At 41.4% G+C, this 26,795-nt stretch overlaps 1 protein-coding gene across 1 annotated transcript in view; it reads right to left on the reverse strand.

Annotated features, from left to right (window-relative positions):
• Positions 1–26,795, reverse strand: part of Colec12 (collectin subfamily member 12) — a 214,085-nt gene that overhangs the window by 168,754 nt on the left and 18,536 nt on the right. The window lies entirely within an intron of this gene.

The following is a 26,795-nucleotide window of genomic DNA, read 5'->3' on the forward strand; positions in this document are numbered from 1 at the left end:
TGTAAAGCAAAGAAAACTATCCCACAAATCACAATCCCAGAGAACCCAGACAACAATGAGGACCCTAAGAGAGATATACATAGATCTAATCTACATGGGAAGTAGAAAAAGACAAGATCTCCTGAGTAAACTGGGAGCATGGGGACCTTGGGAGAGGGTTGAAGGGGAGGGGAAAGACAGGGAAGGGAGCAGAGAAAAATGTAGAGTTCAATAAAAATCAAATTAAAAAAATAAATTAAATATAAAAAAACAAAATTGAAGTGTTGGGCTGAAAAGATGGCTCAGCACTTGCTACTCTTCTAGAAGACCAGAGTTCAATTATCAGTGCCCATGTTGGGTGGCTCACAACTGCCTATAACTCTAACTCTAAGGCCCCCCTTTGGCTTCTGTAAGTATGCACACACACACACACACACACACACACACACATACACACACACATTTCCATTATATTCTGTTTTAGTTAACTTACATCATCTCTGCACTGTAACAAAATAACAAGTTAGACTCACCCTAGCCCTTTTGGGGTGAAGAGAATGAGTTACACAATTTAAAAACAAAGCATTGTGCCCATTCTGAAATATTTTGGATTTCTTCAGGAGTGTAAACCCACAGTTATTATACAGCACTCTAAGGTACCTACCCAAGAGAAATGAAAACATGAAATTCACACAGAAACATATATGCAAGTGTCTATATTATTCATAACAGTTAAGAGGAGCAACAATTCATGAATCTCTGAGATGATAATAAATGAAATGTGATATATCTACACAGTAGAATGTTACTTAGTAATACAAAACAGAATGAACTTATCATATATACCACAGCATGAAGGGAACTTAAAGACAATGAACTAGGTGAAATAGGCCAGACACAAAGGCAACAAATCATATGATTGCATGTCTATAAATGCCCAAACAAGCAAATTTACTGAGTCAGAAATCAGTTCAGTGGTCCCAAATGAGGAAAGTGGGGTGCTAAATCAAAAATTTTCTGAATGGCTTATGGCAGTGACTGCATAAATCTGAATATACTTAATGGAACTGAATGACAAGGAGTCTAAATTTCTCTTATAATTTATAAAATGACAAAGGCTTGCACTGTTATCTGAGGCCACCACATAGCTTCTGTGCTCAGGTTTGTGGGACCACAAGGTTGGTAATATGACAGATGACTAGATCTCGAAGCCTCTTTAATGTCAGAAGGCAGAACAAAGCACAGTTACTCCCTCTCAGTTTCTCCCTGTCCATACTGACAACCTCAGATGTAGCCCCCACCCAAGCAACAAAGAATCAAATCTTCTGGGAGAATGAGGAAAAGGTCCAAGGCCTGCAGAAGCCAGGCTGAAACTTAAAGGACTCCCTTGCTCCCGCCATCCCCACTGGCTAGCAAGGTTCCTTTACCACATCCTCTTCCTCAGATGTGGGCACCAAAATGAGCCTCCAACTTAAAGCAGCCTTCAGTGTCACTCTCCCACAGAGCAATTTATTTCAGTAGCTTAACTGGAAGTGGGTACTTGGGGTGTCGCTAAGTGATACATTACTTGGTTCAGTATGTATGAGATCTCCAGCATCACCAAAAGTAAATGAAAACTATTTTTGTATGTTCCCAACTATAAATTAATACACTTAAGATACATATGGCAACTTCGAACAAAAAGAAAGATGTAGATTAAAATCAAGCAATAAAGCATAGGTAGGGGGAGAGCAGTCATCTCAATGAAGTGAAGGATGCTGTCCACCACTGTATTTCACCAACAGGTAGCAAACAGCTCACAGTGCAGGCCAGAGATCTGGGGTCTTGGAGGACATGGTGACATGGTGGAGTCACAAAGTCACAGGCCCTCAGATGTTATCTCCCATCTCTCTCACTTTGTTCCTGCTATCACACATCCATCACCAACAAATTTACTGATGACAGTTAAAATGCCGTCTCCTCACCAGCTCCTATTTCTATTTTCTTCTGGTTAGTAGTCACTCCACATCTGCTGCTCTAAACTTCTCTGCCAGAGATCATTCCCTAAAAACCCTTCAGAGATCAGTCATCTTAATTGGATGTAATGGAATCAAAATCCTTATGTCCATTTTCCCAGTCCCACACTGGTCCTATATGGGATCTTCAGCTCCATCCTTGAAGGCTGCCTGAGCTAACTCCTGCCTTCTTGGGCTTAACTAGCAGCTCTTCCTTTCCCTTTTCTGATTTTCTCTTGTCTGGATTCATCTTCACTCTAGACTTCCACCAACAAACTAAATTGTTTCATACGACTAACCTGAATTTTCTGAACTTGGTTGGCTTTTTTTGAATAAATTTACTATTTTAAACTACAGAGCACATAGTACACAGTGGGTGACTAATAAGTGCAGTGTTTCATGTTATTATATGATGTTGACCAGGAGATGGGTATGTATATTTCCCTTTCATATACAGGTCCCAGGCTTTTTCCTATGAAGATAGGTTAGTTGCCCTCTTCTATGATCATGGGTACTGGGTTCCATGACACCCTGAAGATATTAAAGTCTACAGATATTCAAATCATTCATACAAAACTGGGACATGTTTATACTATAACCTAGGTACCTCCTTCCCCACACTATGAACCATCATCTCTAGGATCATTTATGATAACTGATATGATAAATGCTTCTATGATCTGGAGAAAGGATCCATTTGTACAAGATCAGGACAGATGCTATTTCTTTCTAACATTTTTCTATCCACACTGGTTGGACTGGGATGTCTAACTCACAGATATAAAGCCCAGCATACTTACCTGCTCAGTGATGCCAGTCACATGGTTTCATTATGGCCTGACTTTTTGGGGACTTTCTAGAGTTGATGTTCCTTTCCTGAGAGAGTCCTTCCTCTCTCTTGCTTTCTTCCAACCTCTTCAGTTCAGATTCTAACTATTCACTAATGTTTCCACTAGTCTTCACACCACAGCACAGTGATGTTGACCCTGCTGCTATAAAAGTTGCTGGTGTAGCTGAGCAGTAGAGTGTGCTTGCTGTGCCCAAAGTCCTTGTTGCTTCAGTCCCTCTAAAAGTCATTAATTTTTAATTAAAAAATAAACATTTATTTGTGTGTGTTTTGGGGGGGTACATGATATTACATGCATGTGGAGACCAGAGGACAACTCGTGGGTTCTCTCCTTCCACCATGCTGGCTCTTAGGGTCACAGATCACTAGGCTAGCTGGCAAGTGTGTTTACTACTGAGCCATTTCACTGGTACATTAAAATAAATAGTCTTATGCCTTAAAAGTCCAATCTAGGACTGTAATGATTGTTCTGTCTCTTTAAGAGACAAGCCACACCCACTCCCTCCCCCATCTGCTGAGGCAGGCAGGTCTTCCTTCCTGCTTGCAGCCTTACTCTCCCTCTCCTCTCCTCTCCTTTCCTCTCTCTCTCTCTCTCTCTCTCTCTCTCTCTCTCCTCTCTCTCTCCTCTCTCTCTCTCTCTTTCTCTGCCTCTCTGTTCTTCTCCCCTTCTCCCTTCCCTTCCATAACCACTAAATAAATATCCAACGGTGTGCCTATCCGTTTGTCTCTCACCCACCGCCACCTGGGACTAGCTGCTCTCGGGACCCGCTGCTCCCTGCCTGCCACTACATGGGCTGCTGCCTGTCATCCTTTGGGGACCTGTAGCATTTCTGCTGCCTGCTGCCATTAGGGATCCTGCAGAAATTTTTATTAGTCCATTACAAGGACCCTACACGAAAACCAGAAGGTACATTCTCCTGTGTATTCTCTAACACAATCTCTCACCAAGCCAAAGATTTGTGCACAAGATAATTAATTTTTAGCTGGGAAGGCTTTTCACCAAGACCTAGTGAAACTCATTTAGTTCTCATCTCTCTAAAGCTAGGCTCTAGGTACCATTGTCACTGTGGAGAATAGTATAACAGAAGCTTCTTCTAGGTTCATATTTACTCTCAAGCCCCTGTGAAGATAAAGCTCCACTTACCTGCAATCTGGCAGGGGAGGGGAGCTGGAAACATGCCTAAGTAAAACAGGTAATGTTGGGAAGGTTGCCTAAGAGTCTGCCCTGCAAAGGAAAATGTTTCTGGATCATGGTCATTCTAATGTGAAGCTACTTGAATTTTCCATCTTCCTGAAACATCAGTCTCTCAACGATATCTTTACTGATTTCACAAAAGAAAAAAAGAAAAGCAATGGGATGGAATAGCTTGCGCTGAGTTACAGGGGACAGGAAACCCTCACCATTTTAAAGGCTGATTAGTGTATCATACATCAAAACTTGGGCTTTTCTCTTTTAAGATGGTGAGGACCAAACCTGAAGCCTTGTACCTTCCAGGGAAGGAAGGCTTATTTATTTTAATTAAGCTTAAGCAAACAATAAAATCAAGTCCTATTTTGAAGCCAAAGGACCTTTGGTCTTTTTGAAGAGACCGACTTCATTTGGAGCTATCTAGTATCTACTGAGCAATTTTTAGTTCCTTTGTCTCTTGCCACACTAGAAATTCTCTACCCCTTTGTCCACTTTCCTAGGAGTTTGCCTCATAACCCTAATGCTTGTTATTTTTCCTGGAACCAGTATGCTGGGTCTCAGTGTTTGATTGCCAGTCTTGGAATCTGTCTGCCCTGATGTCAAACATGATCTCAGTCCCACACAAATGCTTTCAAAAAGAGGCCCAGCAGATCATGAGCTTTGTTAAGCCTTAACGAATTTTTTCATTTTGTTTTTCAAGATAGGGTTTCTCTGTGTTATAGCTCTGGCTGTTCTGGAACTAGCTCTGTAGATCAAGTTAGCCACAAACTCACTGAGATCCGCCTGCCTCTGCCTCCCAAGTACTTGGGATTAAGGGTCTGAGCCACCACCACCTGGCTACCTTAAAGAATTTTTTAAGGGGAGAATGTGGGTACCTGCTAGGAATCCATAGTAGAGAAACCCTGCCTGAAAACAAACAAATTCTCAAGAAAGCAAATTAAAGATCACCGGAGATGTGGCTTAGTTGAAGAGTACTTGCCTATTTTGGGGGCATAGGACTGTATAAACAAGGCAGTATGCTCATGAGATGAGAATATGAACATATACTAAAGATGAAGAACTAAACTCTGTTTTTCTTCAGGTTTTAGTTTTCTTTTTTAATTTAGTTCTCCTTCCTCTCTTGACCAATAAAGAACATCGATCCCTTTTAAGGACCAGACATTGAGCTAAGTCCTTCATTGGCATTAATTAATCCTCACAATGCCCCTGCTACTTGGACCTGCTAACTCTCACTCCATAGCAAGAACACTAAAACTTAGTGGTGTCAATTACTTCCTTGAGGTCCCTAAGGCCTTCTGAAATCCTTATTTGTGGGCTTCAGTGTTTACAGAGATACACTTTGGTCTAGATGGCTCAGTAGGTAAAGGTGCTTGCTGCCAAGCCTGACAGTCTGAGTTCAATTTAGGACAACTTAATGGAAAAGCCAAATCATCCCCCATGCTGCCCTCTTAGACATGCACCAAGGCTTACCTCCCCGACAATGCACACAATAAAAAATAAATGTAGTACTTTTTAGGCTTCACCAATAGCAAGGGTCTCTGAACCAAGTTCTTTTCCTACCCAACTTATGACTTGAACACATCTGTGGACCCACATGGCAGCAATTTCATGATAGTTGTGGCTGTGGTATGCACAGCATAGGGAGACCAATTTCCTTTCAACCTTCTTTCACAGACTTACACCAAACAGATTTCTCACACTTCATCCCCAAACTTAGCCATGGGGCAGAGGACAAGGTTTCCATGTTCTCTTCCCCTGTACAGATGAAGCCTCAATGGCAGAAGGGGGAGATGATTCATTTGGCATGTGATACCCCCTATTGTGCATTCTGGGGTTCTATGGGATGGAAGGGGTAATTTGTAGGGTGGCTGATAATTTTCTTTTATACAAATGCACCACATTTTCAAACCTCTTTTTATTAAATGTGAAATTCCTAGAGGCAAAATGCCATGCCTCCCTTCTTTTGTGTCTGATGCATGACATATTATGGATGGTTAATAAACATCACATCATTTCCAAACTGAACTGTCCCCTGGAGTCTTGCCTGCTTTCATGTTTCAGTAAATGCAGATGTTTCCCAAGAAAAGGGCCCTTCAAAAGTATGCCCACAAATGTCAGTCTCTTTTTCCCTGGGCCAATGGACTCCCTTCAGCCCTCTCTTACTTTGCCCCCAAACCCCAATTGTAGAGTATGTATGTGAGCTTCTGGCTCCTGTTCCTATAACTTCTAACATGAAAAGGCAGCTCTCAACTCTTCACATAATTAGATTCCCTCTGGGGGAGACTCTGAAGACCACTATTGTGGCTATTTTCTTTGTTTTATTCTTTTGAGATAGAGATGTACTATGTAGCCAAGTTAACCTGAAACTCACAATCTTCCTGTCTCTGCCACCTGTGTGCTGGGATTACAGGCATGGAACACCACATTCAGCTGAAGATGTACATTAAAATGAAAAGATTTATCCCTGTGGAGCGGAGCATGGCCTTTTTTTTTTTTAACTTTTTAAAATGTGCATTGGTATGGGGGTTTCGGGTCCCTGGAAATGGAGTTGTAGACAGTTGTGAGCGGCCATGAAACAGAACTCAGATCCTCTGGAAGAGCAGTCAGTGCTCTTAACCACTGAGCCATCTCTCTGATCCCTGGAGCATGCCTTTAATCTCAGCACCAGGGAGGTAGAAGCAGGCAGAGCTCTATGAATCTATGAATTTAAGGCTAACATGGCTTACATAGAAAGTTTCAGCCTGGCTAGTGCCACTGAGTGAGACCCTATCAAAAAAGAGAGAGAGAGAGAGAGAGAGAGAGAGAGAGAGAGAGAGAGAGAGAGAGAGAGAGAGAGAGGAAAAGAAATTTGTTTCTGTGAGGATTTTTTTTTTAAACTTTTACTTACTGAGAAATAGAAGCAAAGGGAATTCTTTTTATGTATATGAGTATTTGCTTGCAAGTATGTTTGTGTACTACATGCTACCTGGTGCCTTTAGAAGTCAGAAGAAGTCACTGGATCCATGAAACTGGAGTCATAGACAGTTTTGAACCCCCATGTGGGCATTGGGAATTGAAACTCAGTCCTCTGGGAGAGCAGTCAGAGTTCTTAACCACTGAAACATCTCTCCAGCTAGACAAGGGGAATTCTAAGTGTTGGACAGTTAAAGAGGCAGAACTTTGTTTTCTATATCTTTGCACTCAGTTTACAGCACGTGGAAAGTGCTCAGTGGATATATACCAAAATTCTAAGTGTTTATGATTCCCCTCAGTTACCTGCATAAACAATTCAGCAAAATTACGTATTTGTTAAACACAAGTATAATAATCATTTTATCTAATATTACTCATCAAATGGGGAAAGTACGAAATGAGAGATATTAGCAACTAGAAAGACGGTGCTATAAAATGCATGCCACAAAAACATGAGGTCTCGAGTTCAATTTCAAGAACCTATATAAAAAGCCAGGCACAGTGACAGGTGTGTGGAGTTCCGGTGTCAGTGAGACAGACAGATCCCTGGAGCTACCTGGCCAGCACGCTTAGCCCACTTTATGAATCCCAGGCCAGCTAAAGACTCTGTGAAAAATAAAGGGGGTTGAGGGAGGGGTTGGAGAGATGGTGCAGTGGGTAAGAGCACACACTGCTCTTGCAGAGGACAGGAGTTCTGTTCCTAGAATCCGAGTTGGGCAGCTCACACCTGGCTGTAACTCCAACTCCAGGGGCATCAGATGTCTCTGGCCTTCACTGGCTCCTACAAGCATGTGCATATATCTGTACTCAGACACATACACATAATTAAATATATCTTAAAATAAAAAGATGGTGGCTATCTTTTTAACAATTTATTTTTATTTTATGTGCACTGGTGTTTTGCCTACTGTGTGAGGGTTTCAGGTCCCCTGCAACTGGAGTTACAGACAGTGTGAACCACTGTGTGGGTGTTGGGAATTGAATTCAGGTCCTCTGAAAGGGCAGTCAGTGCTCCTAACCTCTTAACCATCTCTGCTACCCCAATGGTGGTATCTTATAGCCAGGCATGCGCACATGTGTGTGCGGGCACACACACACACACACACACACACACACACACACACACACACACTATGACATGTGCAACTGCATATGTAGGACTCAGCCATGATAAGCTTAATAGAGTCTTAGTAGTTTTCCCTAAGGCAATACCTGGTTGCAAGAAAGACCATAAATTGAGACTACCCAGGAACCACCCAGAAAAGACCATCCAAAGAAAATTTCTAATGTTCCAACTATTGTAGATAGGATCACCTGCCAGCACACACCTATTGCTTTTCACCAGGACACCCCTAGACAAATGTCAGCCAATCAGGGGTCCTGAACCTTAGAAATCCCTCACTCCCCCCCCCCTTTGCATCTACAAAAAAATCCAACCCCAACTGAGCTTGGGGCTCTCTGATCACTCCAATACCTTGGACACATGAAAAGACAAGTTTGCAAACTTGTGTAAGAATAAAGGCTCATGGCTTTTATATACTGGACTCGGCTTCCTAGTTGGTTTTGAGGGGACTCCGTAATCTGGGCATAACACCACCTCCCATACCCAAAGAAATAAAAGTCAATGAAAATAAAACAGCAGCAATGACTTTGCTTCCATGTTTGAACAAAGAGAACAGCTTAGAAAGATCATCTCCAGTGTTAGAGTCTGCAAGACGTCTCCAAGCTCTGCACGTTCCAATGCAGCCAGAGTTTCTGCCAGAACTTTTTTTTTTTTTTTTTTTTTTTTTTTTTTTTTTTTGGTTTTTCGAGACAGGGTTTCTCTGTAGCTTTGGAGCCTGCTGCCAGAACTTTTGTAGACTTTGGAATCTCTCACTTTCCTGACAAGCCCAGTGTCTTCCACCCTCTATAGCACATGAAAGAGTTGATCTTTCAATCAAGAGCAATGAAAACATTTGCACTCATGAGAAATAACTATTCAAGTAAAAAAGAGAAGCTTGTATCAACCCGGGCCAAATGCTAGTATTCAAACCTATAAAGGATCAAAACAAAGCAATCAGAAGGGGTAGAAAGTGATGACTCTGGAAGACAATTTCACAATATTTCATGTGGCAAGAGTTGTATCCACTGATATTTAGGATTTTGTAAGTTCCTCTTCTGAAAAAAAAATGCTCCTTAAAAAAATCTGCTTAAAACAACAGACAATATCAAGTTCCTGAAAACAAAATAACATTAATTCAATGATTTGCTCCACCATCACCTGACTCTTGTTTTTAAGGTTTCTCTTCTTACATATAACACTTGTGTTTTGAGAGTTTGACACCTTCTAGAATCATTCCTAGAAAAAATTAAATTTCCAAGTCAATTTGTAATTATTTTTGAATAAACTGAATTTTTCACTGCACTATATAAAACATGATCTTTTGCTGGTATTGGTGGTACACTCCCCTGTGACTAAGGAAGGACATACAGGCAGAAGAATCATGAGTTCAAGGCCATCTTCAGCTACCTAGAGAGCCTAAAGCTAGCCTGGTCTCTATGAAACACTGTCTTAAAAACAAAGATAACTTTACAAGTAGAAAAAAAATTATAAAGTACCCACTTATAATGAAACTGTTCTATAATGATCATTGTATGGTGTGTTATTAAGTTCTAAATATGATCATATTTAGTTACAGTTATAACTAACAGTGGCCAGAGGATTTTAATCCCTTACCCTGTATCCCATCCCACAGATTAGCTCAAGCTAGGCACAACATTTGTTCATACCTAATTCAGGATGGTGATTCTGCAGAGCAGTGAGGTAACTAAAGGGAAGCATGCTCAGGCCTTTCCAGGACAGTTTCTATGCTCCCCAGAAGAAACACAGAAACAACGACTTCCTCACCCACTAGAACTGCAGCAGTGACATTCTGACCATTTCCATAGGTCTTTCTAACACAAGATATTGTTCTTAGTGTCACCGCAGATGCTATGGTGCAACAGAGGGGCTAACTCATCCAAGCCTACCTCTGCTTCCTGGTAGGTTAGAAACTGCAGTCAGTAGGGCTCCATCCCATGCTGGGTCTTAGCTGAGATGCTCTTCCCAAGCTTCAAGGGAGCTGCTCAGATCTGCTGGCACACCACCTTTCTCAAAAAGCATAGGACAAGAGAGCTGTTTCACGGTATTTCATGTTTCCACAAAGCCTTAAATGAAGGCTGAGGGCAGACGATGAGTTGCTGGTAAAGGGCCAAGCCAGCAGGTGGAGGTTTCTCTGCTGGAAAGCCTGGCTTCCTTACCTCAAAGACACTAGGGAAAAGTGACAGAGAGAGTCACTTTGGTTAATAACTACACTGAAAGCTCTATGGTCTACTCTCAAATCCTCAGTTCAAGACAGCACTCTTTCCTCAAGAGACCTCCAAATGATCAGCTTGAAAAGGAAAGTTCCAGAGTTTTCCGTTTTAATTTGCTTAGTCACTACCTACAGAAAAACTCCTTCCCACCCCACCCCCACAACCAAAATGCTGGAAACAACCTAATATTTTCATGAATTCTTGGTTAAAGAAAAAACAGTTGAGAAGATGTTTTCTCTCTAATTTTTCCAAAAATAAAAACAAGTCATGTTCAACTTGGACTTAATTGTTGGAAAAACAAATAATTATTCCTCCTCTTCTCTACCCTCCCTGTGATTTATCAGTGAACAAAAACAGGGGTGGGGGCATTGTGTGAGGCTGAGGCTGAAACCGGAAACCTCAGGGCCACTACTCCATAGACAATGACACTCAACATAGAAAACTATAGAAAAACAAGGGTGGCTGCGTCCACATGCACATACCATTATCACTTATCCCCAGAATCTTGGGGTGCTCTGTGAATCTTGAAGTGTCTAAGTTCAGATGTCACTTCAGTTCTGTCATGTCACTTCAGGTGTCAGTGGAAGGAAGATGGGGTTCTGAGTTCAAACACTGCCTTTCCTTTTCTTTGGGATTCTTTGGATTCACTGAACCCAGGGCTTCCCTCATGCTAAGTGCATGAGCTACAGCCTGGGTCACACTTGACCCTCGAGCTTCAGTCCCTCCTTTATAAACCCCAAGTGACCTCTTGAAGGATACTAGGGAGAATTAAATGAATGAAAGATTTGAAATTGCATGGCATAAAAAAGATATTCAAGAGAGGCTATGCAACCCTTTCTTTCATATGAAAATGATTAAAAAAGAAAGTAAGAAAAAGAAAATTCAAAGCCTTAATCACATGGAAATGCAATGACCAACATTTACTTGTAAAAAAAATGCTTGGCAGGGATTTTGCCTGACCAATGAATACTCCAGAAGAGAGAAGGGGGGAGGTGCTGGGGTACATTCTGTTGGCAAATGAGGCTGTGAATACCATTCATGGTACAAAAAATATGAAATCGCCTCAAATTATTCAAAAAAAGCAACAGCCAGGAAACTCCTAGAGTTTTAGGAACCCCACTGCCTGCCTGAGAGCCCTTTCCTTCCAGGCAATTCAGCCTGAAAACCTACTTGGTGTCCTCTTCTCCACATGCCATCTAACACCAAATTCTTATAAAATCAGAAACATGAATCAATAACCCCCTCCCACTAAGTGTTGCAAAAGGCTTTGAACATTTCAAAGCAGCCCTTCAAAGAGCACCAAGGCAAACCTTGTTCCCTTGCCCTCTACTTATCTCCCAGGGTTAGCTTTTCTCCTCCTGTTGTCCCCTTTCCACTCAGAGATGCTTGGGAATGGTGCTGCTGAAAGGACAGCCTCATGCTGGGCTCATTTAGATGCTCCCCACAGGAAACAAGGACTTTCCTGGATTCCTGGCATTCCCATCACTGCCCAGCTAATCACTCCAGGAATGAAATGGGGGTAGGGTCAGGGGAGCTCATTTCACACAACACCCTCTACAAATTCAAAAATGAATCCAAGCTTCTTGAAGAGTCTCAGCTGTGGAGAAACAGGCCAAGCAGCCAAGTGTCCATTCTGAGCAACTTTACAAGGAGAGTTCAGTGTCCTCTTGTCAAAACCTAGAGAAGCTCTTTGCACTGGACTCGGAGTGTGGCTGATGACAGGGCCTAGCACAAGACAGGCCTTAGAGTCAAGCCCCAGGAACACACCCGAACACACACACACACACACACACACACACACACACACACACACACACCCCCCACATAATGTTTGAAGTGAAAACAGGAACTTACCAAGTGCTTTCAGTCAATTTCTTTCCAGGTTTGTAGCCAAGCATATATCTATATATCTGTGGTGATCTTCCAGAAGCCTAAGTGGTCCTCTATGTCTTTATATACTTATTTTTAAAGAGTTACTTATTTTTATTTTATGTAACAGTGTTTTGCCTGTGTGCACATCTGTACACCATATGCACACAGTACCCACAAAGGTTAGAAGAGGATGTTAGATCCCTGGCTTAGAGCCACTATGTGGGTCTGGGATCCAAGCCCCGGTCCTCTACAAGAGAAACAAGTACTCTTAACTGCTGAGCCATGCTTTTAGCCCCTGCTCTATGCTTTTTCAGTTCCTGAAACCAGATATGGTGGGCACCTGGAATCCCAGCACTGTGGAGGCTGGGAAAGGAGGATCCTAAGTTTAAGGCCCATAACAAGAATCTGTCCCAAAATAAAGAGAAGAAAGAAATAATATATTTCATTACATAAACCTCTTAGCTAAAGGAAGCTCAAACTTGCAGTATATCCCTTTCGAGGATGGCCTCAAAGGAGGGGATGGCAAACATGAGCAGGAACATGAGGAGGGCATTCAGAGTCACAGCTTGTTTCTATTCAGTACCTACTTTAGGTGTTTCAAGTGCTATTCACCGTGTGGGCTAAACTGTCAGAGGATTCTTGCTGAGAGGACTGTGGTGGGTGGCTGAGGCAGGAAGGTTCAAAAGTTAGCCTGGGCCATATAGCAAGTACCTCAGCTCTTAAAAAAAATGACAGTAATAATAATAACAACAGTTCAATCTAAAATTATTTTTCTTCTTAAAGAATTTTTGTTGTTGTTGTTGAGACAGGGTTTCACTGTGTAGCCCTGGCTGTCCTGGAACTAGTTCTGTAGACTAGGCTGGCCTAGAACTTAGAGATCCCCCTATCCTGTCTCTGCCTCTGCTGAGATTAAAAGTGCATACCATCACTGCCCAGCTCATAATTATTTTTCTAGGGAAAGGAAAAGCCAAGCTTATTTTGAAACTATAGTTCTAAGAGACCCATGAAGTTTTGGATAAGCAAAATGATTCAAGGACATTCTTTATGTCATCTTTGATTGTACACCTCTTTTAGACTATAACCGTAAGTAATTTTCATTGGTTCCTTTGGATTATTTTCACCAAATCCTCTAGCTCTCCATAGCAAGCTACCTTCCATTTCACTTTTGCTACTATTTCAGTTTGTGATTTTTCCAGATTTCTTTTTTATAGTCATTAATAACATTCCTCCCAACATGCAACATGCCCCCTTCTCAAAAGCAATTTTGTTCCAGTTTGGTTTGTCAAACACAAACAGTAAATGTGCCCTTCCCAGCTTGCACCCAGAACCCCCCCCCCATTCCTCCCATCTTTGGGGCCACAAAATCCCACAGCTCAGCCTGTTTGGGTGCTGGGGACCTGGAATTAAGTGCACCCAGGTGGGTGGGAGGTCCCCTCCTTCATTAGCCTGCCTGCAGCAAGGTAGGCCCTTTGTCAGTGAGCTGCTTGGCCTGCAAGGAGACCTGACAGTCTGCCAGAGGATCCATCATTCATTGGGGTGAGTGAATTTAATCCATTGGGGTGAATTGAACTTCTAAAAGAAGACCCAAAGGGGATTATTCAGAGGAACAAATGGGCAGGCGCCAATGCAAGAATTCCTCCAACAATTTGAAAAACAACATGAAAGCACTAGAACCCAGCGAACTTATAACAGGAGGACTTGAACACACTAATCAAGAAGAAGTAGAAAAAATGGACTTTATGAAAGTAATAGAGTCCCTTAAACAGGAGGTGAAAAACTCCCTTAAGGAAATGGACAAGAAGAATTACAAAAAGTTTGAAGAATTGAGTAAATACGTAAATGATATCCTAGGAAACCAAGAAAAAACAATCAAACAGATAATGGAAACAGTGCAAAACTTGAAAACTGAAATGGAGGCAAGGAAGAAAACACAACCCGAGGGCCAGCTGGATATGGAAAATCTATGTAAACGAACACAGACTACAGAAACAATCATAACCAACAGAATACAAGAGATAGAAGAAAGAATCTCAGATTCTGAAGATACCATAGAGAAAATAAATGCACTGATCAAAGAAAACAGCAAATCCAACAAATTCTCATCACAAAACATTCAGGAAATCTGGGACACAATAAAAAGACCAAACCTAAGAATAATAGGCGTAGAAGAAGGAGAAGAAATACAGCTCAATGGTCCAGAAAATATATTTAATAAAATTATAGAAGAAAACTTCCCAAACCTAAAAAAAGATATTCCTATTAAGGTTTAAGAAGCTTACAGAACACCAAATAGACTGGATCAAAAAAAAAAAAATCCCCTCGCCATATTATAATCAAAACACAAAACATACAGAATAAAGAAAGAATATTAAGAACTGCAAAGGAAAAAGGTCAAGTAACATATAAAGGTAAACGTATCAGACTAACACCTGACTTCTCTATGGAAACCATGAAAGCCAGAAGGTCCTGGATAGATGTTTTGCAGAAACTAAGAGACCATGGATGCAAGCCCAGATTACTATACCCAGCCAAGCTTTCATTCACTATAAATGGAGAAAACAAAATATTCCAGGATAAAAACAAATTTAAACAATACATAGCCACAAATCCAGCCTTACAGAAAGTAATAGAAGGAAATTCACAAACAAAGGAGTCCAACAATGCCCACAATAACTCAGGCATCTAGCAACCCTTCACCAGCACATCTCAAAGAAAGGAAACACACAATCTCTACTACCAAATAAAAAATGACAACCGGAGTTAACGTCCACTGGTCATTAATATCACTTAATATCAATGGACTCAATTCACCTATAAAAAGGCACAGGCTAAGAGACTGGATACGAAAACAGGATCCAACATTCTGCTGTTTACAAGAAACACACCTCAACCACAAAGACAGACATCTACTCAGAGTAAAGGGTTGGGAAAAGGTTTATCAAGCAAATGGACCTAAGAAACAAGCCGGTGTGGCCATACTAATTTCTAACAAAGTTGACTTCAAACTAAAATCAATCAGAAGAGATGGAAAGGGACACTTTATACTCATTACAGGAAAAGTCTATCAGAATGAAGTCTCAATCGTGAATATCTATGCCCATAATACAAAAGCACCCACTTATATAAAAGAAACATTACTAGAACTCAAGACAGCCATCAAACTAAACACACTGATAGTGGGAGACTTCAACACTCCTCTTTCACCAATGGACAGGTCAATTCGACAGAAACCTAACAGAGAATTAAGAGACTTAATAGAGGTAATGAACCAAATGGACTTAACAGACATCTATAGAACATTCCACCCAAACAGGAAAGAATATACCTTCTTCTCTGCGGCTCATGGAACCTTTTCGAAAATTGACCACATACTCGGTAACAAAGCAAACTTCCAAAGTTACAAAAACATATTAGTAACCACCTGCATCTTATCGGATCACGATGGATTAAAATTAGAATTCAACAACAATGCTATCCCCAGAAAGCCTACAAACTCATGGAAACTGAACAGTCAACTACTGAACCACAGCTGGGTCAAGGAAGAAATAAAGAAAGAAATGAAAGACTTTCTTGAATTTAATGAAAATAAAGACACAACATACTCAAACTTATGGGACACTATGAAAGCAGTGCTAAGAGGAAAATTCATAGCACAAGTGCCCACTTCAAAAAACGGAGAAAGCACACATTGGAGACTTAACAGCACACCTGAAAGCTTTAGAAAAGAAAGAAGCAGACTCACCTAGGAGGAGTAGAAGACTGGAAATTATCAAACTGAGGGCAGAAATCAACTAAATAGAAACACAGAAAACAATCCAAAGAATCAATGAAACAAAAAGCTGGTTCTTGAAGAAAATCAACAAGATTGACAAACCCCTAGCCAAACTAATCAAACAGCAGAGAGAGAACACACAAATTAATAAGATCAGAAATGAAAAAGGGGACATAACCACAGACACAGAGGAAATTCAGAGAATCATTAGATCTTACTACAAAAGCCTGTATGCCACAAAATTGGAAAATGTAAAAGAAATGGACACTTTTTAAGATAAGTACCATATACCAAAGTTAAACCAGGACCAGGTAAATGCTCTAAATAGTCCTGTTAGTCGCGAAGAATTGGAAACTGTTATCAGAAACCTCCCTACCAAAAAGAGCCCAGGACCTGATGGGTTCAATGCAGAATTCTACCAGAACTTCCAAGAAGACCTAATACCTATACTCCTTAAGGTATTTCATAATATAGAAACAGAACAGTCATTGCCAAATTCCTTTTATGAAGCTACAATTACCCTGATACCTAAACCACACAAAGACTTAACCAAGAAAGAGAATTACAGGCCAATCTCACTCATGAATATCGATGCAAAAATTCTCAATAAAATACTGGCAAACAGAATCCAAGAACACATTAGAAAAATTATCCACTATGATCAAGTAGGCTTCATCCCAGAGATGCAGGGCTGGTTCAACATACGAAAATCTATCAATGTAATCCATCATATAAATAAACTGAAGGATAAAAACCATATGATCATCTCATTAGATGCAGAAAAAGCATTTGACAAAATTCAGCACCCCTTTATGATAAAGGTCTTGGAGAGATTAGGGATACAAGGGTCATTCCTAAATATAATAAAGGCTATTTACAGCAAGCTGACAGCTAACATCATATTAAACGGAGAGAAACTCAAGTCCATCCCACTAAATTCAGGAACGCGACAAGGCTGTCCACTCTCTCCTTATCTCTTCAATATAGTGCTTGAAGTTCTAGGAATAGCAATAAGACAAAACAAGGGGATCAAGGGGATTCGAATTGGAAAGGAAGAAGTTAAACTTTCGTTATTTGCAGATGATATGATAGTGTACATCAGCGACCCCAAAAACTCCACCAAAGAACTCCTGCAGCTGACAAACTCCTTTAGTATCATGGCAGGATACAAGATCAACTCCAAAAAATCAGTCGCCCTCCTATATACAAAGGATAAGGAAGCAGAGAAAGAAATCAGAGAAGCTTCACCTTTCACGATAGCCACAAATACCATAAAATATCTTGGGGTAACTCTAACCAAGGAAGTGAAAGACCTATTTGACAAGAACTTTAAGTCTTTGAAGAAAGAAACTGAAGAGGATACCAGAAAATGGAAGGATCTCCCTTGCTCTTGGATTGGGAGGATCAACATAGTAAAAATGGCAATACTACCAAAGGCAATCTATAGATTTAATGCAATCCCCTTAAAGATCCCATCAAAATTCTTCACAGATCTTGAGAGGACAATAATCAATCTTTATATGGAAGAACAAGAAACCCAGGATAGCCAAAAAAATCTTATACAATAAAAGGACTTCTGGAGGCAATACCATCCCTGACTTCAAACTCTATTACAGAGCTACAGTATTGAAAACAGCTTGGTATTGGCATAAAAACAGAGAAGTCGACCAATGGAATCGAATAGAAGACCCAGATCTTAACCCACAAACCTATGAACACCTGATTTTTGATAAAGGAGCTAAAAGCACACAATGGAAGAAAGAAAGCATCTTCAACAAATGGTGCTGGCATAACTGGATGTCAACCTGTAGAAGAATGAAAGTAGATCCGTGTCTATCACCATGCACAAAACTCAAGTCCAAATAGATTAAAGACCTCAATATCAATCTGAACACACTGAACCTGTTAGAGGAGAAAGTGGGAAGTACTCTACAACATTTGGGCACAGGAGACCGTTTCCTACGTATAGCCCCAGCAGCACAGACATTAAGGGCAACATTGAATAAATGGGACCTCCTGAAGCTGAGCAGCTTCTGTAAAGCAAAGTACACTGTCTCTAAGACAAAAAGGCAGCCCACTGACTGGGAAAAGATCTTCACCAACCCCGCAACAGACAAAGGTCTGATCTCCAAAATATATAAGGAACTCAAGAGACTAGACTTTAAAATGCTAATTAACCCAATTAAAAAATGGGGCACTGAACTGAACAGAGAATTCTCAACAGAAGTTCGAATGGCCAAAAGACACTTAAGGGCATGCTCAACCTCCTTAGCAATCAGGGAAATGCAAATCAAAACAACGTTGAGATACCATCTTACACCTGTCAGAATGGCTAAAATCAAAAACACCAATGATAGCCTTTGCTGGAGAGGATGTGGAGTAAGGGGTACACTCATCCATTGCTGGTGGGAATGCAAACTTGTGCAACTGCTTTGGAAAGCAGTGTGGAGGTTTCTCAGGAAATTTGGGATCAACCTACCCCAGGACCCAGCAATCCCACTCTTGGGAATTTACCCAAGAGATGCCCAATCATATTACAAAAGCATCTGTTCAACTATGTTTATAGCAGCATTATTTGTAATAGCCAGAACCTGGAAACAACCTAGATGCCCTTCAGTGGAAGAATGGATGAAGAAAGTGTGGAATATATACATATTACAGTACTACTCGGTGGTAAAAAACAATGACATCTTGAATTTTGCATGCAAATCGATGGAAAGAGAAAACACCATCCTGAGTGAGGTAACCCAGGCCCAAAAAGATGAACATGGGATGTACTTACTCATAATTGGGTTCTAGCCATAAATAAAGGACATCAAGCCTATAATTCATAAATGATCCTAGAGAAGCTATATAAGAAGGTGAACCCAAAGAAAAACATATAGTCATCCTCCTGGATACTGGAAGTAGATAAGATTGCCGGACAAAAAATGGGAACATGGGGGTGGGGTGAGATGGGGGGAGGGGGGGTTGGGGAGAGAAAAGTGTGAAGTGGAGGATGGGAAGAGCTTGGGGGAATAGGATGGTTGGAATATAGGAAGGGTGGATATGGGAACAAGGAATTATATATCTTACTTAAGGGAGCCATTCTAGGGTTGGCAGAGACTTGACTCTAGAGGGGTTCCCAGGTGTCCAGGAAGACGGCCCCAGCTAGGTCCTTGGGCAGCTGAGGAGAGGGTGCCAGAAATGTACAGATCCTATTGTCATACTCATGAATATCTTGCATATCACCATAGAACCTTCACCTGGCATTGGATGGAGAAAATGTCAGAGCCCCACATAGGAGCACCGGACTGAGCTCCCAAGGTCCTGATGAGGAGCAAAAGGAGGGAGATCATGAGCAAGGAAGTCAGGACCATGAGGAGTGTGTTTACCCATTGAGAGGGTGGGACAGATCTAACGGGAGACCACCAAGTCCAGTTGGAATGGGACTGATGGAACAGGGGACCAAACGGGACTCTCTGAATGTGGCTGACGGTGGAGGAGGACTGAGAAACCAAGGACAACAGCAATGAACATGAACTCTACAGCATGGACAGGCTCACTGTTAGCCTTGTCAGTTTGGTTGCTCACCTTCCTGGACTTAGGGGGAGCTGGGAGGACCTTGGACTTAACATAGTGAAGGGAACCCTGATGGCTCTTTGTCTTGGAGAGGGGTGGAGTGGGGGTATGGGTGGAAGGGAGGGGAGGGAAGGGGGAGGAGGAGGGAAGGAGATGGAAATCTTTAATAAAAAAATGAGGCAAAAAAAACAAACAGTAAATGTTTCCAGCTGCCCACACTACTCAATATAAACCTTAAATCTGCCCTTGCTCACATAAGCCGAACCATGTAGCTCTTGTTCCTGCATCATTCCAATATGGACATCTATTACCAAATCGGGTCACCATCCAAAAGTAACACGATGAACCTACTGCAAGCAATCAATAAGATTTCTTTGGTCTGCTGATCTCCCAACACAGACAGGTGCCAAGTAGGTTTGGTGAAGTGGGGGTGGGGGATGGGGGGGTGGGGGTGCATCTATGACAACCAGGGAGACACCAGTAGGATAATAAGGGATTCCAGAGTCATGGGAAGGTTTTCTTTGTTTCTGTAATTACTGTTTGGTGGTGTTGGGAACTGAACTCTAGGACTTGGCAAATGACACTTAGGCAAGTTTTTTACCACTAAACTACATCCCCAGCCCTTTCATATATGACTTTTTATTTAAAATAGAGTATTGGGATGGAAAACTCAGTCAACAAATGGCACCCACGTGGACAACTGTATCCACAAAAAGCCTGAGAGAGCTTGGGCAGTAATTCTAGGCATAAAATAATAGAGTTAAGCACAGTTTATTGATAGTAGCATTTTCTCGGGTGGACTCTGCTTGCTAGAGGCAAGCGCTCTCATTTAAGAGAGGCTTCCTGACTCAGCATTAGCTGCAAAACCATGCAGCTCTTTTAAGAGCTCCTGTCACACGAAGTACTTAATGGTGTTGATGAAAAGCTGACTGTATGCTCTTTGGTGGTGGCAGGGACTTTAAAACACCTAGAGCTGTGGTAATAAACATGGCTCTAGCTGGTACCTCCGCCATGAGGCTGAAAGCTAAAGAATGGGCTGAAAAGGATCAAAGCCACTGCTTTAATCCTAGCCATATTGCCTAGCAAATTAAAGACTCATGTGGTCAGAAAAAGAGAGATATACAGTAAAGAGAGATTCAAAGACAAAAACCTCTAAATGGTTTACAGTATGTTAAAAATATATACAGGCTTGGGAGAGAAAAGAAAAAGATTAAAGTCCTTCAAATTAAAAAAGAAATAAAGAGAGTAGTTGGGTGTGGTGCATACACCTTTAATCACAGCACTTGGGAGACAGAGGCAGGCAGACCTCTCTGAATTCAAGGTGTGGTGGCACACACCTTTAATCCCAGCACTTGGGAGAAAGAGTCAGGCAGATCTCTGTGAGTTCAAGGACAGCCTGGTTTACAGAGTGAGTTCCAGGACAGCCAAAGATACATGGAGAAACCCTGTCTAAAAAAGTCAAAAATTAAAAATAAAAATCACAGAAATAAAGGTTAGAATAAAGCCATGTAAAGATGAAAAATATACAAAGAGTCTGGATACTGTAAGTTATTATGTTCTCCTTGAATTGTTGGAATGCTGAGGAAGGAGCAACAGCTGCTAAGAGTCATTTAATATAAATGCTGCTGGATTAATAAAACAAATATTTTATAAATGCCTTGACTTCAAAATTGAAGTCAAAAGATATGTTACTTTGGAGAAGAGATTTTGCTTTTGTTTCCACAGAAAATGAGAGGCTATGGATTTATTCTGAGTTAAGAAAAATCAGGTTTGCCGGGCAGTGGTGGCGCAGGCCTTTAATCCCAGCACTCGGGAGGCAGAGGCAGGAGGATCTCTGTGAGTTCAAGACCAGCCTGGTCTACAAGAGTTAGCTTCAGGACAGGCTCTAAAAGCTGCAGAGAAACCCTGTCTCGAAAAAACAAAAACAAAAACAAAAACAAAAATCAGGTTTGATTAAGGAAGACCACCGCCCAGATGTCTGAGTTCTATATCCAGAACAGATTCAAGACTGCTGCCTAGATGATCAAGCCTCACAGGATACTCCAGTTAAGACTTAATCATAATTCTACATTTTCTTTAGATCCCCATAAGATTATCAGTGCCCTAAGCACAGGAAGTAACCTGGTAAACTATGCCCACATTCCCAAAAAATGTACTATGGGTATTTTCCTTTGTTTAGAATGTTGCTTACAAGTTGTTATGGATAATGGTCAGGAGAAAAGCTAAACAAAGGATATTAGTTTCAGAGTTCTTGTTCCTTAAAAAAATAAAAGGAGGCAAAGTGCTGTGGGTCAATGGTCTGTACCCTGTCAATTGTATTTTAATAAAACGCTGATTGGTCAGTAGCCAGGGAGGAAGTATAGGCGGGTCAATGAGAACAGGAGAATTTTAGGAAGAAGGAAGTTCTAGTCTGTAGTTGTGACCTAACCAGAGAAGAAGCAATATGTGACTACCGCACCAAATAAGGTACAGAGCCACGTGGCTAACATAGGCAAGAAATAATGGGCTAATATAAGTTATAAGAGTTAAAAAGAAGTCTGAGCTACTATGCCTATCAGTTTTTAACTAATGTAGACCTCTGTGTGATTTCTTTGGGACTTAACAACTGTGGGAATCAGGCAGGACAAGTGCCGGGAGGGACAGAAAACCTCGGTCAACAATAGAATAAATAATAGGAATAGGAAATAAATAAAAAGATATCATTAGAGGAAATAGGATATTCTATGCAAAGAAAATAAAAATAGACAGACCCAGAAGTAACAATGTATTCCTGTAATGACCGCAAATAGGAGACCAAGGCAGGAAGAGCCCCAACCTGGACTATACAATGAGACTCTGTGTACACACATGTCTACTGCACACACCACACTTTACACTGCATGCAGGCACACATGCACAACAATAGATTGGTACCTCATGTCTCAAGAAAGGCCCTCTGTCAAGTTGTAACCATAGTTATACCTCAATTAGCTTTGCAGACTGAGGCCAAGAGATGTTGACCCACAAAGCCTGATTAAAATCTGAGAATGTCCATTTCATTAACTCCTCAAGGATTCCCATTGTTGAAAGTTTATGTTGTGGAACAAATTAGTGGCACAATCATCAGGCTTCACCCTATCTCATTTTTAGACACCTTTCAGAACTCTCAGAATGGGGTTAAATGACTTTGACATACATAAAGGAAAACAGACCTAGTTGAGACTAAAATGTAATAATTAGTCTCTAAATGAAAATAAATGACTATAAAAAATTAATTTAGTATATACTAGATCAGACATTTTCTTCCTTATTATAATCTGTGCTAAATCTGGAAAATGACCAATATTATGATATAAATAACCTTGACCTTGTCCAGCAAATGGTTCTGAAATACTATGATGAATAACTTAGGAAAAGCCTACTCAGTGATGATTTGCTCTAACAATGACCCCTTTGTTCTAAGGATAATTAACCCTGGCTCATCTGCATGTCAAATTCAAGTTGTTTTTATTCTATTTGTACATATAAAAATCTCTAAAATTAAACAATAACAAAACTCCTATAGTATTCAGCTTCCTTTTGCAAAAATAAAAGCCAACAAAACAGCCATGTTTAGAGGCAAGTCATACCTTTCCCAACCCCTTAGGAATGAGGTTTCACACTTGGATATTCTGAAGTGACTATACAAAAATGCCAAGAGTGCTGCAGCCCCAAATTTCTAGTAGGTGACACCACAGCTCCTGTTTCCACAGCACAGTGCCTACCCAGCCCCTTTCTACCTAGGATCCCGCTCATTGCACCAAAGTCCAGCATGTTAGACTACTTTACCTTGCTGGAGTCAACAGCTTATGGAATGAGGGTGGATGGTGAGGCTCATAAGTGTCACCAACTGATTCCCAGTAAGGAGAGTCACCAGGGGCAAGGTCCATCAGACTGTTCCACCTATAGACACCTTCTACTTTTTAGACTACCAACAACTGACTGAAAGGGTTCAGGCTTGCTCACACCTGAAGGGATAGGCTCTGTGGCTCTGTTTGAGTCAGGAACTGGCTGAAAACCTACTGACCTTAAGAATTTGGCCAGAGTGCTAGGACCTATAAAAGCACCCAGGCCTCCCCAGTAGGCCTAGATAGTGATGTTAGGCCCACATTTTGGTTCCAAGCTAAGGGTGCCCTTCCCAGGCACAGAAGTTGAAAGGTCACCTCAACCTAATGTAAGAGCCTATCCCCGGACACTAGTCAAATAGAAAACTTATCTTCTGGGGCTGGAGAGATGGCTCAGAGGTTAAGAGCATTGCCTGCTCTTCCAAAGGTCCTGAGTTCGATTCCCAGCAACCACATGGTGGCTCACAACCATCTGTAATGGGTCTGGTGCCCTCTTCTGGTGTGCAGGCATACACACAGACAGAATATTGTATACATAATAAATAAATAAATAAATAAATAAATATTAAAAAAAAAAAAACAAACTTATCTTCTAACCCCAGATCCAGTTAACTCATTTGACCAGGAACTCATTCTATCCTCATCTCACCTCCCGCATCTGCAGAAGGAAGGGCAGATTTCTATCCCAGCCCTGTGAAAGAAGGTATCTCTTTGCTTAGAAACACAGCCCAGCCTCCCACCAGCAGAATTCCCTTCCTTTTCCTTTTGTTAGTTGATTGGTTTTGAGATAGGGTCTTAGGGAACAGGCCTGAAACTCAGTATGTAGCTGAGGATGACCTTTAGATACCTTGAGATACTGCCTCCACCTCCCCAGTACTGGGATAATAGGCATGTGCCACCATGCCAGGCTCAGGAACCCCATGGTTTTTCAGAATCGCATCAGCCTAATTTTCTTTCTGAGATGCTTGGTACCATTCATTCTCTTCCTTCTCTGTTTATGCTCTCTGGACAGTTATCAGTTCATTATATGAGGAGACTCTGAGTCACCAGTTGGCAATCCCCATGTATAATTTAGCCCCATAAATTAAAATCTTTTTCAAAATGTGCTAATTTTTATTTTTGCACCAGCTTCCCACCCACTGGACTAATAATGCGATCATAAAATTAACTGAATGTTTTCTGTGTCACCCTTTTGATTCTGTAACCTTCATTTCTGGCTTGTTGATTTAATGTATTGATTCTGTAGAACTCGGAATGAACCAGGTCTTCACTCTGCTACTCAAGCGCCCCTACCCTGACCTGCATCCCCACACCTTTTTCAGGTTTTATACACAGAGGCAAGGTCTTACTAAGCTGTCCAGGCAGGCCATGAACTTCTGGCTCATCCTCGGGAACTATTAGAATTACAGGTATGCAACAGGTATACACCCAATTTGATCACTGCTTTTAAAGAAATGTTTCCTCAGTCAGCCATGTTGGCACACATGTGTTAACCCCAACACTTGTTAGACTGAGGCAAGACGACACACTAGACTATATGGCAAGTGTGAGGACAGCCTGGGTTATAAGAGATCATCTAAAAATATCTTTCAGTTCTTTACACGTCTACTGATTTCCAAAACATACAGCCATACCAATATGTGTTTTTGTGTCCCTTTGTAATTCTCAGTTTCATCTTCAATTCTACTACCATTCTTCTTAGTGACTCTTTCCAAAGGGAATCAGAATAACACACAGTATGGACCCAGAAATCTGTTGCTATGTGGAGGAGGTAGGGAAAGCTGGGATTCAGGTTGCTCTGACAAAGCATGAGTTGAAAATTATGGGCCTCGTGTGGCTGAATAACCATAGTAAAGCCCCATTTCTTTCCCCCAAAAGAAACACAGAAATGTTGGTTCCAGACAGAAAAAAAAAATACTACAACAATTATGGAGCCAAAGCAGCTGGGGACTGTTAACTTTAACCAAAGTCCAGCCAAGATGTTTCAAGTAGTAGGAAGTAGATTTAGGTTCTTTATATTCATATTCTCCCCCTCCACCCCACCCATCCTTCTCTAATTTTTAGGACCAAGGCACAAAAACAAGCCGTTCCCTTCATTCCCTTGAACTGTGGTTGGAACAGCAATGCTTTACTGATGGTTTTCAGACACTGAAGAGCCTGAGAAGCTGGGTCCACGTGGAGCTGAGGAGGTGTGTGGGGGGGTGAATGTTAGTTCCCTATGGCTGCTGGAACAGGGTACCGCTCACATCACACATTTCTTCCCTTGAGGTTCTGGCAAATCTAAATGAAGTTGTGCTGGACAAAGCAGCGCTTGTGTGAAAACTCAGCACTTGGGATGCAGAAGCAGGATTTCAGTTTGAGACCAGTCTAAGCTTCACGGAGAAATCCTGTATCATACTGACAAGATGGAGTTGCCTGTGTCAATCTCCTAAAAGCCAAGAGGCCATGAAAACTGGTTCTTATGCATGGGCACCTGGCACTAACTAAACATGTTCTGATCTTAGTTTCTGTTTGCATTTTGTTTATTATATTGTTGCAGGCACAGGCACAGTCCACCTTAAGATGGAAGTGCTGAAACAGAAAGTGGGGGTTTGTAACAGGTCTGGCAGAAATAAAGATATTCTAAGGACATACTGTGCCTCTGTGTCTTTCTGCCAGCCTGCCTGCCTGCCTGCCTGTCTCTCTGTATCCAATTATCAGATTACTAAGATAATGAAGCCCAAAGAAATGGGAATTCACCCAGGAATCTCAGGCTGGGAGAAGGAAGAGACTTCACATGGTTCTAACAACTTGTCAGATCACCTTACAGGATGAGACAGAAGCTCATACGATAATGGGTAGGTGGGTGGGACCACATTTTGGCTGGGACTACTTAGATGCACATATCCTTGGCCTTCTATTAAAGTTTGATCTCACATCATGACACTGGAGGAGGACTTAAGGGGTTGGGGAATTATCTATATCTTTTTGTCCCCAAAGTGGCTACACTGAATAGATATTTTTCTCCTTTTTCCTTTTGGTTTGACTCTTTTTAATTGGCTTATTGAGAACAGGTGGCTGGACATGGCTTGAGGCAGAGCGACCCTCAAACTCAAGCTCTGTAACAAGAGCATAGATCACAGTTCAGCAGTGCAGAGACAGCGGGTGAGTGCTAATTCCCTGCGGCTCTGTAACAGATGACACAAACAGGGAGGCTTGAAGGCCACACATTTCTCCTCTTACAGTCCTGGAGGTCAAACTCTGAAGTCAGCTTCAGCTGGCTCAAATAAAGGAGTCGAATAGACTGTTCTCACTCTGGAAGCCCTGGAGGAAGAAATCATTTCCTTGCCTTCTTAAGCATCTAGAAGCTACCAGAATTCCTTGACTTAAGCACCCTTCCAGTCTTGCTTCAGTCAGTGGGACACACCTCTCTAGTGTCGAATTTATCATGTGC

This window comes from Arvicola amphibius, chromosome 5, assembly GCF_903992535.2.
Source record: "Arvicola amphibius chromosome 5, mArvAmp1.2, whole genome shotgun sequence".
NCBI classification, from domain to species: Eukaryota; Metazoa; Chordata; class Mammalia; order Rodentia; family Cricetidae; genus Arvicola; species Arvicola amphibius.